We start from the raw sequence: 18031 nt of genomic DNA on the forward strand, positions 1-18031 counted from the left end.
AATACTACAGACTAAGTGGGTTAAACAAAAATTTATTTTTCTCACAGTTCTGGAGGCTACATTCCAAATCAAGGTGGCAAAAGGTCTGGTTTCCCCTGAGACCTTTCTTCTTGGCTCGCAGGGGGCCACCTTCTTGCTTGATCCTCACAAGGTCTTTCCTCCATGTGCAAATGTGTCTGTGTCCAAATCTCACCCTATAGGGACATCAGTCAGATTGGACCGGGGCCTACCATAAAGACCTCATTTTAACTTAATTAACTCTATGAAGACGTTATCTCCAAAAACAGTCACGTTCTGGGGTATGGGGTCAGGACATCAACACATCAATTGTCAGAGGACACAATTCAGCCCATAATACTGGCTGGTCATTACCATTCTGCTTAGCTCTCTGTCTCTGTGTGTTCTCATTTAAAGTGAGCGCATAGATTATATGATCTCTCTGTTTCCTTCCAGCACCAGCTTTCCAAGATTTCATCATTTTCAGCTTGCTTGTAAGCACCCTCTCTTTACAAATCTCTTCACCACCACCACCCAGGATTAACATGGAATACTATATAGTATCGTTAAGTGAACAGCTACATTTTCCTGGCTCAGAGGTAGAAGTCAGTTCATAGACACGAAACTAGTTTTCTGGAGGTTCTGGGACTGGAAGTTGTTAATTTGACTGAGATTCCTCGCTGAGAGAGAAGAAAATAATTGAAGTTGCAGAGAAAGTAAAACTGAACACAGAAGGGGAATTCATTGGAGAGGGGCTTAAAGGTGGGAGGCAGACATGTGTAGAAGCACCTCGAAGGCAAAAAAGAAGGAAAACCTGCTCCAGTGTGCCCACAACCACTGTCAAGTGAATGATATAAGTCAGTTCTCCTCTTTCATACATTTTTTTTTAATGTAAAAGATGTGTGCTTGGTGTTCAGGGACCATCCTGATTTCATGTAACCTGATTCTTTTCAATAAAGAAGGTGATTCATTAAATGTGTAACTAAATGTGATTCCATTTTTATAACCTTGCTAGGCTTATATAAAAATAGTCACAGCTCAGGGAAAAAAAAAATCTTTTGTCAGATCGAGTATATAAATTCTTGGTTCATAAACCACAATCAGCTGTAGAAAGGCTTGTGGGGAGACATCTGAGGGCAGCTTTAGAAAGAATGGAGAATTTGCTCTCTGGAGACTAGGTTTATGTCTCTGTTCTGATATTTCCTCCCAAGCAGGTGCACCTCTGTAAGCATCATCTAAAATGAGTTTAAAAGACCCCCTACCTGACCAGTGGGGCATCCCTCCTGGCAGAACTTCTACCGGAAGGGAATTTCAAAACCGAAATACAGCTCATTCTTCTAGAAACAAAATCAGAGTAGCTGGTGAAGGCGAACCATGTTCAGAGCATAGAGCAATGGGGACCAATATGTGGTGTTTGGATTACCGCCCCTCTCCCTCACAACCTGTCAGACGTCATTCACCAAGCGTGGCAGGCTCTACCTCTGAGTGTGAATGTGCCTCGCCATCCTTCTAGCCATTGTGCTCCAGGCAGGCACTCTCCATTGATTAGCAAGAACATGTGAGGTGAAAACAGTTTGCTATCCCTGGCCTAGAGCTCAGTCAGAATGGTGGAACCAGATGCATTGAATTTTATTGAAATAAATGTCAGAAAAATTAACGGGGTGGACTCAGAAAAGAGGGCTGTCTGCTGAAAAGAAAGGAAGAGGTCAGGTCGGATGTAAAGGATTGCTGGCACAGTGGCCCCGTGGTAGGAGAAAACAGCAGATGAGGTGGGATGAGGTGAAGTCACAGGTCCCGTGAAAGCTCGGGAAGAGAGTGGACAAAGCAGGGGTGTGGGGAGGTGTCTTGGAATTCTGACCCAGTAGCAGGGACTTAGATTTGGTCACTGCTGCCTACCAGAGGCACTGCTAGGGCTGCTGTTTGGGTACATGTGGTGTCCAAGAGCCTCGGGTCCCATGGGCGCTGTTGGTCGGGCTGCAGTGCCACCATGTTGGTGGAGGCGCTGGAAACTGGAAACTGGCAAGCCGGACGGTGCTGGTCCGGTGACTGCCCGGGCTCTGCAGCCGCAAGTGAGTCAACTCTCATTTCTATCCTATACTCGTTTTGTGGCCTTGGGCAAGTGATTGGACTCTCTGAGACTCCGTTTTCTTGATGGATACTTGGGATTATGTTATGTCTTTCATGGCATCACAGTAGGAATCTGATACATAGTAAATGCTTACTGAATAATAGGGAGCACTGTTATTTTTCTCACCCTACCTCTGCCTCTAGAGAAAGCAAAGCTGTAGGATCCAAGGAAAGGAATCATAATAGTCTGAACTCATATACGTAAGACTACTGGGAATGCACTTTATTACCATCAGACATTAAGCTGATTTGGTTTCAGTCATTGGGGCAGCTGGCTTATTTCTGGCTTACGTTTTCACCTTCAGCCCTCCTTCAGTCCCAGTGGAAAATCCATGGTGTTCACAAGGCCTCGAACTCTGACTTTCTGTCTCACCAACCTGTTGAGGCTGCTGGATGTTCTGATCGACACCTGCTACCTGTGAACTGGTAAGTCCCTCAGGGGGCAAATTGTCCCAGAATTTCTCTATGCTCCTCTTTTCTTTAGGATCCTGGACCTGTTAAGTCATGATTTTTGAAATATTTTTATCTGGGCAATTGGTGGTTCTCCACAGTGGAATTAGTCCATAAAACCTAGTTTGTCATAATCTAAAGTGGAAACAAGCTCTTACTCATTTAACGTGTATTTGAAAAAAATAACCAGCACGTAAAACATGTGAAATGTTAGATAATTTTTTTATTTAAAAAGGAAGCTATTTTTTAAAAGTATTGAGTAAAAAAGTCATAGGTGATTTAAGATGATGTTTTCAGATTACCGGCTTAGTGTATATTAGGCTTACAGTGAGTATGGTCAAGTCTTTATTACTTTTCCTTCATTGAAACCCTTCAGTGGATCTTATATTGATAAAACTTCTTTCAGAGTAAAAGTGGCTTGAAAATAAATATAATTGTTCTCTCACAAACAGCAGACTAAAGTTAACTGGTTTGAAAGTTGTTAAGTTAGTTTAGTATTGTCAGAGTCCTGGGTTGGTTTCTCTGAAATTCTTTTGGTTTTCTCTTCTTGGACTCAAGAAGGCTGCCGTGGCTCCTGAAATCACATTTTCGTATACTGACAAAGACAAGAAATAATCAAGGAAGTGGCATAGCTCTCTTTTATCATGGAGGAAAATCTTTCCCAGGAGTCCTCTAAAATCTTTCCCTTATGTCCCAGTGTCTAGACCTGAGTCACATGACCCTTCCCTTGCTGATTTGTTTCTGGTTTACTCTGAGTTACTGAGAGTGGGACAGTGAGTGTCTGGAAATCTCAGCCTCCACAATGGGAGACAGACTGTGGCTGTGAAGCTGCAGCAAAGAAGAATGGCTGTCTTTAGATGAACAGTAGTATTTGAATCAGCTACCCATTTTTTTTTTTTTACTTGATAAAGTCCAAACATTTAATCATGATGTGTTAGTAATTTTTCAGGTTGCAAGATACCCACACCACATTCAAGTGTGGTTAAATTTATTGAAGAGCTAGGCTAGGGACAGGGAAGCCCGGGAAAACAACTCAACAAGTCTCCAGATTGATTAGATATCATCGGCCTATCCCACAGCAGCTCTGGACTTACCCAGCACAGATGAGCAAGAGTGAGAGTCTCATGACCCTGCTAAGGTGTATCGGTCATTGCATTGAATCAGTTAATCTCTGACACCCCTCAGTGTCTCAACCACTTCTTTCCCTTCCTCCCACCCCTGACTATTGACTGTATGGATCTTACATTCACACTTCCGATGGCAAAATTGGGCAAGTCAGTCTCTTTCCTAAAGAGACCATGTCCGATGAGATCTGCAGGATTTGGCTCAAGCATCATGGGAATTGTCCATTGACACGTTAGCAGTCCTTGCTTAATCTACCTGTGAGGCTTATTAAGAGAGATTTTGGAGCCCTATTCCCGGAGACTCTGACTCTGTAAGTCAGGAATGGACCTAGGGATAAGCATTTTAATTTGAATGACACTGTATGAGGAAATATGGACCACAGTTTTAAAATATCGGTCCCATGTATTAGGCCCTGTACATAGCAAGTTTTGTGACTCCCCTCAAAGAGTTCTGCATAGTTATTATTAAAAGCCTGATTTCACAATTGGATAACTAGAGGCTCAGGGAGGACAAAAGCACACAGTGAAGAATAATGAAGCCAGGATTCAAACTCAGTTCTGCTTCTTCCAGAGCGCCTGCTCTTGAGTCATACCCAGCCACCTCGTTATAGTTCAGCACCCGGGCACCCCCAACACTTCCTCCTTTCTCGTTAGCAAAGCTGGGTCAGGGCTGTGTCTCAAAATGGCTGCCAAGGAGAGAAGCACATGGCCCCTCCATGAGAAGGCATTGATGGAGCCCCAGTGGCCCTTCTCTAATGAGTACAGATTGTGCTAGGAAAGCAGTGGGACCCAGTCTGCCGAGGTTTCCCGAGCGGGTAGTCTGAGAAAAGGAAATTATAAAGGATGGTGCCAATTTCCTTTTAGCCGCTGCCCTTTCCACAGCCACAGGAAGGCCTTTGAAGACTTGACAGCACCGTACATGGGATCTGGGCTTTTTTCTGACTCACTCAAACTGATTGTACGGTAGGAAAGCAGGGCAGAGGTAGCTGCAGGTTAGAGCAAGAAGGAGGGACTGTGAGCAGGGAGGAGGAGAGGTGAGGAAAAGCCCCGAGGTGGGGCTGGCAGTTTCTCTTAAATGGGAGCCATACTGTGGGATTCAGAAGATCTGAATTCAAATCCAGACCCCGCCAGTCAGCTGAGTGAGGTTGGTGTAATGATGTCACTTATCTGGGCTGTAGTTTGGTTTTCTACAAAATGGGCATATGATCCAAGCCTCAGCTTCTGTAGTTGGGATTAATTGAGATTCAAAAAGAGCGTGGTGTTCTTTTTGGTGTGATCAGGCGACATCTGCTCCCTGGAGATGGAAACAGCCCACTTGTACCCACTTGTCCTGGCCCGAGAATCCTGGACATTGTAAAGGACAGTTAAGGAATAAAGGTTTGAGTTCAAGGGAGAAAAAAGTTCACTAGGCTTCTCCCTGCTCAATTTCCACAGCATACACACACTTTGTGTAACAGAAACAAGCCAGGGTACATCTAGGTCCCAGCAGACCCCAGAAGTACAGCCAGAGCAATTAGCTGAGACTTATACAAGGTTCTCAAAATGCCATTCTTGCATTGACTGTTGAGGCCTTCCTCTTGTACCTCCACCATGTCTGTGTCTCCTCGTTGCTTGCTTGGAAAACCCACCAAATAGAAAAAGGGTGGACCTGTCCTTTTCTGTAGCCAGTGCTGATGGAGCAGAATTCTAAGGCACAGAAAATGTGGTGGGAACCTGAGGGAGAAAGAGTGTGACACGCACTGCCAGCCAACATGTATTTGTATGCGTGTATGTGTGAAGAGTTTGCAAATATTATTATTTTAGAAATGTGTATATCCAAGCATAACATACTTACAAAGAAGCACACCCTCATTAGTGTGGAGTTCAGTGACTTTCAGAGTGAACAGCAGTCGTAAGATCAGCAAGCAGGCAGTAGCTGTACTCTAGAAGCTTCTCTCAGACTTTCTCCAGGCACAAACTGCACTTCTGGCTCCTACATCACGGATTCATTCTTCCAACTTTTTCATATTTGGAATCACACCTGCCTTCTTCTGTACCTCACTTCTGTTGCTTGACCTTACATCCATGAGATGTGTCCATGTTGTCACATGTGGTGACAGGTTCTTCTTTCTCGTTGGGCTGTGTTATTCCATTGTGTTAATATTCCACCAGGTATTGGTCCACGGTAAAGTTGGCCATAGATTCCTACCCTGAATAGTACTGTAACCCGCATTCTGGAACATGCATATCTTTTGGTGGACATCTGTACTCTTTTTGCTTGAGTGTGTGCTCAGGGGTTGAAATGCTGGGTCAGAGTATGTGTGTTGGATTTCCAGACCAGTTTTACGATTTACATTCCCACCAGCCATCTAAGAGAGTTTTAGTGACACATCTTTGACAACACTTGGCATTTTTATTTCTTTTTTCCTCTCTATTTTAGCCCTTCTGGTGGGCATACAGTCAGCCTAGTGACTTTTAACAAATAGAATCTGATGTGTTCAGAAGCCCTCTTCAGGTCTCACGGTCTCTGTCAATCCCTGCAGTTTTATGTGAGGCCAGCCCACATGTTTGTGCCACCTGCCATGTTCCAAGAGGTATCTGACTTTGAAAGCCCTGACATGTACTCTCTCATCCAATTCTAAAAAGAAATACATTATTATTCCCATTTTACTAAAGCAGAAACTGAATTAGTGGCCCAAAGTCACCAAGCAAGAAAGTGACAAAATCATGGGCATCAAACGCTGGCCTTGTGCCCTTGTATGTCTCTTCCAAGACGTATAATTAGCTTATGACAAGGAAAGGTGGGAGGAAAGCAGCTCATTCTATTATAGAAACCAGACTCTACTTCCTAGGTTCATTTCTAACTAATTGTATCAACTTAAATTAATACCTTCTTCTGAGCCTCCATTTACTTATCTGTAAAATGGGGATGCTGATAAAATATCTTAAAGAGATATTTGGTGGATTAAATGAGACCACTAAGTGAAAGTGACTGGCACAGTGCCTAAAACAACAATAAATATAAGTTAAAGACTTCAGTGGAAGATGGTGACTTGAGTACAGGTCTCCACTATCCATATTGGCATGGCCAAAGGAATATAAAATTACCAATAATTCTGCACTGGTATGGCAAACTCGAGAAAGTTGTTGACCACATTCCTCAAACTTTGCGGGCTTTCTCATGGGAAGAGTAGAGTCGGGCAAGAGCAAGGGGAGTTGTCGAGCACAGAGGGAAACCCTAGTAGAAGATACGGGAGGCCTGGGTACATGGGAAAGCGATGGTGCAGAAAGGAAATGCTGCACCAGGAACCCCGTCCGCAGCGACAGATTGATGGCCTCCCCAAGTGGGGAGGAGCAGAGGTGCTGCCGAGGAGAAGTCAGACAGTGAGTCTTCCCTGTGGCAGGAGGCAAGATGGGCACATGTGCCCCTGTAGTGGCCAAGAAAGGGAAAGCAGACGCAAATGCTGAGTTCTGGGTATGGCAGGAGCCTCACACACAGAGGAAGTTCCCTAAGGAAAGACCCAGGCTGATGTCCCCACCTTCCCTGCTCAGGGAGCCACCACACAGGAGTAGAAGGTAACTAGCTCTCTAGTGTAGGATTGGAGATGGGGCTTCTAATGGAGAAAACTGATGAGTGGAAATCAACAAGGATCCACCTATCCTGCTTATAAGACAATATCAGTCTTATGTATAATGTATCCTCTTTCTACCTGACCGAATATAGATAGAACTAGGATGGAAGCAGTGAAAAGATGCTGCAAAATTAAAAAAAAAAAGAAAGAAAGAAAGAAAGAAAGGAAGGAAGGAAAACCTGTCACTAAGGAATCAGGAGCAGAATTTATTTTTGGAAAAACTTCACGAAAACATACAGAAAAAAAATTAGGGAGAACCTTTTTGGAATTTAAAATGTTGGCTAACAGCTTTTTCCAACATACTCATAAAGACAATTAAAAAAAAAAAACCCAATTCTCTAAATAGCCTTAAAAGCTGAAACTGAGAAATGTTGTATCAAAATATGAAAGATATTGAACTTGTAAGACAAAAAGAGATGAATTGAGGAAAATGTATCCAGGTTTAATTGCACAGACGCTGCATTGCACAGACCAGAATTGCTTCTGTGGAAAAAAAAAAATAGAGGTCTAAAAATAAGTAGGGACATATTTTGTGTCTTTTCCAAAGTGTTACTTAGAATAAGTCACTCAAGATCACAAGCAACCAGGAAATCAGGAAGTAGCCGGGGTCTCTTTCTCTGCTCTGTGTGTATTAAGAATCACACATAATATTCCTTCCTCTGTGTTGATTCATCTACCCATATTGGTCATGTCTGTCCATTCATGGTCAAGAACAGGGCAGAAGTGGAGAGGCTGGTAGGAGCACTGTGCTGGAAATGCAGTATCTGTAAGTAGTAAAGCACTAAAGTCAGGTAAGAGCAGGAAGAGCCCAACAACACAGGAGGGAACATAGGTGTGAGGTGGGTAGAGAGGGACCTAGTTCAGTGTGGTGCTCAGAAGAGTGAACACAGCAACCAGACTGCCCTGAATCTGCCACTAACCAATTGGATGATCTTGAGGGTCCCACAGTGCCTTAGTTTTTCAATCTATAAAGTGAGTATAATGATAGTTCCTATCTACTTAGCAGAGTTGTTGGGAGGATTAAAGGCGTTTGTATGTGTCAGGTGCTTAGGTAGGACCTGGAACATAATTTTAATATTAATAATGATATCTATTTATCTATCTATTTATCTGTCTTTGCAAGGAGAAAGGTAGTTGGGAAAGTGAAAAATAGCAGTGCTAGAACAGAGTGAATTGTGTCTGGACTTCTGGATTTCATACATCAATAAAATTTCAAATTAAATTTTGGAAATCAATACTGGGTGGCCATTTATTTTACAAGTAAAAACATTTAAAAGATAAGAGCAAAGGGGATGCCTGGGTGGCACAGTTGGTTGAGTGTCAGACTCTTGATTTTGGCTCAGGTCATGATCTCAGGGTCGTGAGGCTGAGCCCCACGTTGGGCACCGTGTTGGGCATGGAACCTGTTTGGGATTCTGTCTCTCCCTCTGCCCCTCCCCACTCTAAAAAAATAAATAAAATAGATGTCAGGCTCTGTGTTCAGTAGGGAGTCTCCTTGAGATTCTCTCTCCCTCTCTCCATCTGCCACTCCCACTTCTCTCTCAAATAAATTTTTTAAAAATTTAAAAAATTAAGAGCAGAGGAGTTTATTTAGTGAAAATATAGAAAAATTAACCTCAAATAAAGAATTGTCCCTTCAGTAAATTATTCTCAGTACATCGTCTGCATTTTTCTCCATTTACACTACTGTACCAAGTACACTTCATCTGAAACATGCATTGGTCTAAAGACTGTGGTTTGGAAAGTGTCGCAGGAGATGATAAACTGCTAATAACTGAGAAGTAGAAATAGACTAGGAATTGTGCCCATCAACTTGCTCACCAGTTACGGATATGAGGAAGGATTATACCCACCACATAAAGGCGAAGGGGAAACAAAGGCAAGTCATTATCCCGATCTCCATAAGGCCTATGTCTTTTGTGCCAAAGACTCCTAATAGCCAAGAAAAGTAAATTTATACCCTAGGGAAGAGGACATGAGCTAAAGTGAGCTGATTAGTCTGAACGTGTGCATAAAGCGAAAGAAGACAAACACAAAGCACCACAAAGTAAAAAACTGAGAGACGTCAGAGAAGGACGATAGTTCTGAAAATAAAACCTCAAAACTAGCCAAGAAATGGGGTGCCTGGGTGGCTCAGTCAGTTAAGCATCCGACTCTGGATTTCAGCTCAGGTCATGATCTCACGGATGTGAGATAGAGCCCTGCAGAGTCTGCTTAAGATTCTCTCTCCTCTCTCCTGCTCAAATAAATAAGTAAAAATAAAATCTTTAAAAAACATAGCCAAGAACTCCTTTAATGCAATGAGAGGAAGCCAGCCTATCAATATTTTATATGTAGATAATATTATATATTCTCACACACAGAATCAACCCTCATTATTTGCAGATCCTGTATTTGCAAATTCTTGTACTCACTAAAATTTATTTGTAACTCAAATCACTGCTCACAGTCATTCACAGATGAGTTGCAGAATCTTTGAATTGCCTGATTTGCATGTTCCCAACTCAGTTCAAATGAGGCACTGCTCTGCTTTTTGTTCCATTTCTCATGCTGTAAACAAGTATGTTTTTTGCTGTATATTTAGTGCCATTTTTCACATTTTTTTGGTGTGTTTTGTTGTTGGTTTCGTTGTTTAAAATGGCCCTAAGTGTAGTGCTGATGTGCTGTCTGATGTTCCTAAGCACAACATGAGTCCAATGTTAATGAATCACATACATATATACATATTAGAAATGTGTGTGCATTTAAAGAGAAATACACATAAAACAAGGTTATCTACTGATCTGTTGATAAAAGTGTTGTGACCAGAGTCTTACAGGAACCTAATCCTATATTTCTTTTAGGAACAGTGATTCAATATTTGCTAATAATTCAGTGTTTGCAGAGACTTTATAGAACATAACTGCTATGAATAATGAGAATTTAATTGTGCACACATGTATGTATCTATGTGTACATGCACATACACATATGCCATGTACATACATATATATATATATGCATATATCACAATGATACTGAAACAGTAATTGAGGACAAATCAAGGAAATGAAATAGGAGATTCAGAAATAGACTTTAACACAGCTAACTATAGTGTAGTATTACTTAGTATACTGTTATTTTATTTACTGTTATTTAGTTTACTATGATCTCATTTTTTACTATTTAACTTACATTAATGTGAAATAATGCAATATAATATTTATGGCACAGGAAAGCACAGATGAGAAAAATGTATATGATAAAGATGGTGACTCAAATTAACTTATGTTATGTAAACTAAAGACGTGGAAAGACATTTAAGTTTGATTTCTGTCTCACCCTGGCAAAATTATTACCCCTTCTTTGGATTTTTAAATAATAAAAGATTGAGGGTATTTGTCTGTATTTTCTAACTTTTACCATAACCATAGAGTGTTTGTATAATAAATAAGAAGTAAAAACTTCAAATGATTATTAAAATTAATAGTCAAATTGGAACAATAAATAACCTAAGTCCAATTTCTAGGTAATACCAACCAAATTGAAAAATATGGGGCGAAGGGGAAAGAAATTAAAGGTGCTAATTTCCTTTGTTGATAGAGTGGAAATTCAAGAAATAGTACTCTATTTTTTACTTTGAAAATTAGAAAATATAGGTGCAGGGAACAAAAGTAATTTTAAAAAATGGACGCAGGTGTTTTCAAGTGTTTTCACATAACTACAACTAGCATCAGAGGAAGTGAACATATGCCCCAGGGATCTGTGAACATAACCCGGAATGGCCCAGTCCCAGACAGAATTTCAAAAGCGTCATGTGAATTTTGTATTTTATCACATTATATATCAGTATCAATTTTAATAATAAAACTTTTATTTCTTTACCATTTGATGCAATAGATACTTCAAGAACATGTGTTTGTCCTGTGTCATGACATATCCCAAGTGCATGGGTATATATCTTCCCCAGGGGTACATGAACTAGTAGGATAAAGAATATGATCTGAAACTTGCAAGTTATTAGAGAAAAATAAAATATGTATAAAAATATGCATAATATTGTTGAAAATATAAAATATAAATCAAGATAATAGTTGTAAGACAAAACAGCAACTATGATTATAACTCTAGATGGGATGATTCTCTTATCATAAGAGACAAAACTCTTTAATACCGACAAGAAAACTAATTCCAACTACAATCATTGGATATGTATAAAGAAAGGTGTTTTTGATAGGTTAGTATTTAAAGGATAGTCCAATATCAGGCAAATACAAATGAAAAAAAAAAAAAGTCATAGAGATAGGATGTTAAAATAAAGTGAAAATCAAAGGCAGGGCACCTGGGTGCCTCAGTCAGTTAAGTGTCCGCCTCTTGATTTCAGCTCAGGTCATGATCTCAGGGATGTGAGATCAAGCCCCACATCAGGCTCTGTGCTGAACATGGAGCCTATTTAAGACAGTTTCCCTCTGCCCCCCTCCCACATGCTCTCTCTCTAAAAGAAAGAAAAGGCAGGCAAGCAAGCAGGCAGTCATCAAAGGCAAAATCATTAAAAAGTTGGAAAAAATGTTTTATGTTGATAAAGTACATAACCCAACCTAAAGTATAGAAGCCATGAGTCTTTGAATAATAAAGCATTAAAATATATAAAACAATAATAGCTAGAAACTTAAGAATAAATTAATAGAATTTTTCATAGAATGTAGAATATCTAATTTATGAGATTAAAGTTTCCCTTACAGGCGCATTTGAAATTTGTCTCCAAACAATAAATGCAACTCTTTTCATAGAAACGTTTATGAAACATTTACAGATGCTAATTATGATCCTCCAAGAAGAGCTTAATAAACTGTAGAGATTTTGCAGGTCAATTCTATCTTAAGAGTTATACTAAAACTGGCAATCGGTAGCAAGGGAATATCATTAAAACCCAATCATCTGGAAAAGTAAAAAATAGTCTTGTAAATAATTGTTAAAACAAAGAGAAAAATAATTTTAAACATTGTTTGAAGTATTCTTTTAAAATACCTAAATAAAAGCATTAAATATAAAAGTTCACAGGGTCTAGCTGAAATCATATAGAAACTCAGTTATTTCTTTTCATGCTTTTATCATTGTACAGGAAAGAATGGAAATAAATAAACTAGTTATTTAATTCAAGAAACTAGAAAAGAACCCATAAATCAATAGAGAAATCTTGATGAAAATTAGAAACTATTTTGAAGTACATGATAATAAAAATACTCTATGGCAGAACTTATGGGGTACAGCTTAAGCTGTTCTCAGAAGGAAACTTATTGCCTCAAATGCATATAATAGAAAAATTTAAGTAACCATCTCAAGAAGCTAGAGAAAGAAAAGTAAAATCAAAAGAAAGTAAGATGAAGTAAAGTATTTTAAAAAACAGAAATTAATAAAATAAAAAATAAGTGAGCAATTGAAAATCAACAAAAAGAAGGGCTGATTATTTGAAAAAAAAATTAATAATATTTACAAAGCTCTAACTAAAGAAGTCAAAAGGAAGAAAAGAAAATATTGCCAAAGTTGGAAATTTAAAAATGGGCCAATGGGGTACCTGGGTGGCTCAGTCAGTTAAGTGTCTGCCTCTGGCTCAGGTCATGATCTCAGGGTCCTGTGATCAGGCTCATGCTAAGCAGGGAGCCTGCTTTTCCCACTCCTACTCCCTATCCCTCTGCCTGTCCCCCTCTCCTGCACTCTCTCTCTCAAATAAATAAATAAAATATTTTTTTAAAAGGGGCCTAATTATAGACTCTATAAACCTAAAAAAAAAAAAAAAAACAGATTACTTTGAAAGAGTTGGTCAGTAAATTTGAAAATCAGATGAAGTTGACAAATACCTAGAACAACACAACTTACCAAAACTTACTCAAGAAAAAAATTTAAAGAAGTAAATAACAAGGCTGCTTGGGTGTCTTGGTCAGTTAAGCCTCTGCCTTTGGCTCAGGTCATGATCCCAGGATCCTGTGACTGAGTCCTGCATCAGGTTCCCTGCTCAGTGGAGAGCCTGCTTCTCCCTCTCCCTCTGCTGCTCCCCCTGCTTGTGCTCCCTCTCTCTCTCACTCTCAAATAAATAAATAACATTTAAGAAAAGAACTAAATAACCCATATACGTATTAGAGAAGTTGAATATATAAATGAAGTCCTTCCTATAGGGTGTTCTTCAGACCCAAGTGGATTCACCAGTGCAGAATTCACACCTGAGTGTTTTTATAAATATTTAAGGAATAACAATATTATTTTTTAAAAATTCAGAGACTAGAAAAAGAGGAAATACTTCCAAGTCATGTGTCCCTTTGAATTAGTATTTTTGTATCTTTTGGGTAAATAACTAGCGCATCCCAATGTTTATAGCAGCAGTGAAATTTTGGAAGGAGCCCAAATGTCCATCGACTGATGAATGAATAAAGAAGATGTGGTATATCTATAATGCAATATTACTCAGCCATCAAAAAGAATGAAATCTTGCCATTTGCAACAATGCAGGTGGATCTAGAGTGTATTATTAAGCAAAATAAGTCAGAGAAAGACAAATTTCACTCATGTGTGGAAGTTAATAAATAAAACAAGGGGTGCCTGGGTGGCTCAGTCAGTTGAGTGTCCAACTCTTGATTTGGCTCTGGTCATAATCTCAGATCATGGGATGGAGCCCTGCATCGAGCTCCTTGCTCAGCATGGAGTGTGTTTGTTCCTTTCCCTCTGCTCATCTCTCTCTCTCTCAAATAAATAAATAAAATATTTTTTAAAAAAAAGAAATAAAACAAACAAACATGGGAAAAAGAAAGGAAAATCAAGAAACAGACTCTCAACTAAGAGAACAAACTGATGATTCCTAGAGGGGAGATGGGTAGGGAATTAAACAGATAATAGGGATTAAGGAGGACACTTGTGGGTATTGTATGTTAAGTGATGAATCACTAAATTCTACACCTGAAACTAATATTACACTGTATGTTAACTGGAATTTAAATAAAAACTTGGAGAAGAAAAAAAAAAAACTTCCAAGTAATTATGAGTGCAGCATAATTTGGACACAAAATCTAACAAGAACATTATAAGAAAGGAAAATCATAGGCCAATTTCTCTTATGAGCATATATTCAAAAATACTAAACCAAACATTAGCAGATTTATATAAAAAGAATAGTTCATCATGATCAAATTGGGTTTGCTTCAAGAATTGCTGTTCAAACACCAGTAACTTTCAAACACCAGTCCACGCAAGAATAACCATATCATTATCTCAGTATAATGCAGAAAAAGCATTTGCTAAAATTCAAAACCGCCTCATGAGTTTAAAAACAAAAACAAAAACAAACTTTTTTTTAGCAAAATCCCCACAAGTCTTGAGGAAATTGACAAAATCGATCTCAAATTTCTTTGGAAATGCAAATTACTTAGAATAGCAAAAGTAATCATGAAGCAGAAAAACTTTAAAGGATTTATTCTATTAAATATCAAGGCATCTTTAAAAAGCTAGAAAATTAGATGAATAGAATAAAAAGTACAGAAACAATGCCACACATATACAATCTCCTAATTTATGACAAAAAATGCCCTAGCCCAGGAAAAGGATGTCTTCTCAAATAGTGCTGGTCATTTGGATATTCATAAGGATAACAAAAACTTGACCCTCACCTTGTGCCATGCATAAAAATCCTAGATAGATCATAGGCTTAATTTGAAAGTTAAAGCAATAAAGTTTTAGATAATAATGTAGAATATTCTCTTGGGATAGGTAAAAATTTTTTAAACTGGATACAAATAACATTAACCAAAAAAGAAAAGATTAAAAAATTGGACTACAGTAAGATTTATAACTTCTGCTCCTGAAAAGACAAGTTTCAGAAAGGGAAAAGATATTTGGCGTACATCTTTATAAGATACCAAAGATAGGGGCACCCTGGTGGCTCAGTGGGTTAAGCCTCTGTGTTTGGCTCAGGTCATGATCTCAGGGTCCTGGGAACGAGCTCCAAATCAGGCCCTCTGCTCAGTAAGGAGCCTGCTTCCCCTTCTCTCTCTGCCTGCTGCTCTGCCCACTTGCGATCTCTCTCTCTCTCTGTTGAATAAATAAAATTTTTTTTAAAGGTATACACAGTATATATGATACAAATCATTATATCATATACATATGGTAAAAGATTCATATCCTGACGATGTGAAGAACTTTCACTAAACAGTGAGATAAAGAAGATGAAAAAGTAGGCAAAAGATGATCAGGAACCTCCCAGAAGAAAACATTCAAATGGCAAATAAATGAAAAGCTCACCATAGTAAATCATAAGGGAAATGGAAACTAAAAACCCAATTACATACCACCAAACAACACCCACCCGTATGGTGAAGTTAACTGATGCTACCAGGTATTAGTGAGAATGTGAACCTCCACTTACGATCAGTAAGTGTGCAAAGTGGTGGAAGTGGGGAGAGAAACTCTCTGGCACAGATCTTCTAACCCTGAGCATAGGTGCTGCATGACCATCACTTCCTCTCCTTAGATACACGAGTCAACAAAAGAAATTAAAGTTTGGTGGACTTTCCCCCACCAGACACCAGTGTGCATCAATAGATGGTGTACACAGGAGTGCAAAATATAGGAAGAAAACTGTTCATAGCAGCATGACTATAATATCCCAAATGCCCATCATTAATAAGACCAAGTCATCATTTTTGGTGGATTCATACAATGGAATAATAAGCACATGAGAGAGCAAATATTTTATGTATCTGCATGAATCAGCCTCCCAGAATGTGAGGAAAATATATCAAAAATGCAAAAACCATGGGGTGCCTGCGTGGCTCAGTCGTTAAGCCTCTGCCTTCAGCTCAGGTCATGATCCCAGGGTCCTGGGATCGAGCCCCACATCGGGCTCCCTGCTCAGCGGGAAGCCCTCTACCTCTGCTTCTGTTCCCTCTCTCGTTGTGTCTCTCTCTGTCAAATAAATAAATAAAATCTTTAAAAAAATGCAAACCATCAGGGCACCTGGGTGGCTCAGTGGGTTAAGCCTCTGCCTTTGGCTCAGGTCATGATCTCAGGGTCCTGGGATCGAGTCCCGCATCGGGCTCTCTGCTCAGCAAGGATCCTGCTTCTCCCTCTCTCTCTCTGCCTGCCTCTCTGCCTACTTGTGATCTCTCTCTGTCAACTAAATAAAATCTTTAGGAAAAAAAAAATGCAAACCATAATGTGATTCTCTTTATATGAAGCTCAAAAATAGACCAAAACTTGTGATTATCACCTCTGGTAGAAGAAGCATGAGAGGACCTTCTAGGATCTTGATAATGTTACATGATCATGATCTGGGTGGTGGATCCACAAGTGTGCAACTTTCTGAAATTACATCACTGGGCGCTTTTCCTGTAGGTGTAGTTCTTCGATAGACAGACATGTGGCAAAATGTTTATGGTGTTTATAACTGAGTTGTATCCTAAGTGACACTTAATTCTCTTTACATTATACTTTCATATACTTTTCAAATAGGTAATAATTAAGCTTTGAGGAGTGATTGGCATTTTCTAGTCACTTTGATGAAAGCTTCTCCTCTTCATCTCGTCATCCCCGGCGCCCTTTTTCCAGGGCACGCCTTCAAACTGTCTCGCCTCGGCTGTCTCAGTGGTCTCTGGACCAGTCTTCATACCTTCAGTTTTGTAAATCGGAGGCAAGATTATCTGCCAATATTAATATCTGCTATTGGTCAGTGTTATGGACTGCAAGAGAACCCCTTAACTTTGAAGCAGTTGTTCTTGGTAGCTTTTTTGACCACTAGCTCTCTCTTTTTTTCTCAAACCATAACACTTAGGAGGAATGATACACACATACACACTCCCATAAGAATGAATGTGTTATGCGAAGTAAATGAAGCCGGGCACAGAAGGTCACATATATTGGATGATTTCATTTACATGAAATATCCAGAATAGGTAAATTGTTAAGAGAAAGAATGCAGATTGTTGGTTGCCGAGACCTGCGGGGATAGAGAGAAAGGGATCGATGGGTGCAGAGTCGTCCCAGCGCCAATTCTTACATTGAGATCCTAACCCTAGGGACTTCAGAACGTAACTGTGTTTGGAGATAAGGTCTTTAAAGAGGTAATTAAGTTGAGGTGAAGTCGGTAGGGTAGGTCCTCATCCAACAGGACTGATGTCCTTCAAAGAAGATTGGGACACATGCATACAGCGGGAAGACTGTGTGAAGACACAAGAAAAAGACAGCCATCCGTAAGCTAAGGAGAGAGGCCACAAACAGATCTCCCCTCGCGGCCCTCGGAAGAAACCAATCCTGCTGATACCTTGGTCTCAGACCTGCAGCCTCCAGAACCATGAGAAAGCGCATTTCTGTTCTTTAAGCCACCCTGACACTCCTACTCTGTGGTGGCTGCCCTGAGAAACAGACCCGGGGTTTCATCTTGGAGTGACAGAAACGTTTTGGAACTAGAGAGAGGAGGTGGTTACACGACATTGTGAAAGTACCAAGTGCCACTGAACTGTTCACTTTAAAATGGTTAATTTTATGTAAATTTCACCTCCATAAATTAAAATGAGGAGATCCCCAGCTCCCTTACCATATATGGATTGGCCAGGCCATTTTCCTTCTCAAAGGACAAGAGGTTTATTCTCTGGAGAAGTTAAAACAGAAACTCTGAGGGAAGAAAAAAAAAATCAGAAATGTTGTGAGCCATTTTTTAAACTGAGCCATTATTAAAAGTTAAAAATAAAATAAAGAACAAAG

This window comes from Martes martes (assembly GCF_963455335.1).
Source record: "Martes martes genome assembly, chromosome: 12".
Taxonomy (NCBI): domain Eukaryota; kingdom Metazoa; phylum Chordata; class Mammalia; order Carnivora; family Mustelidae; genus Martes; species Martes martes.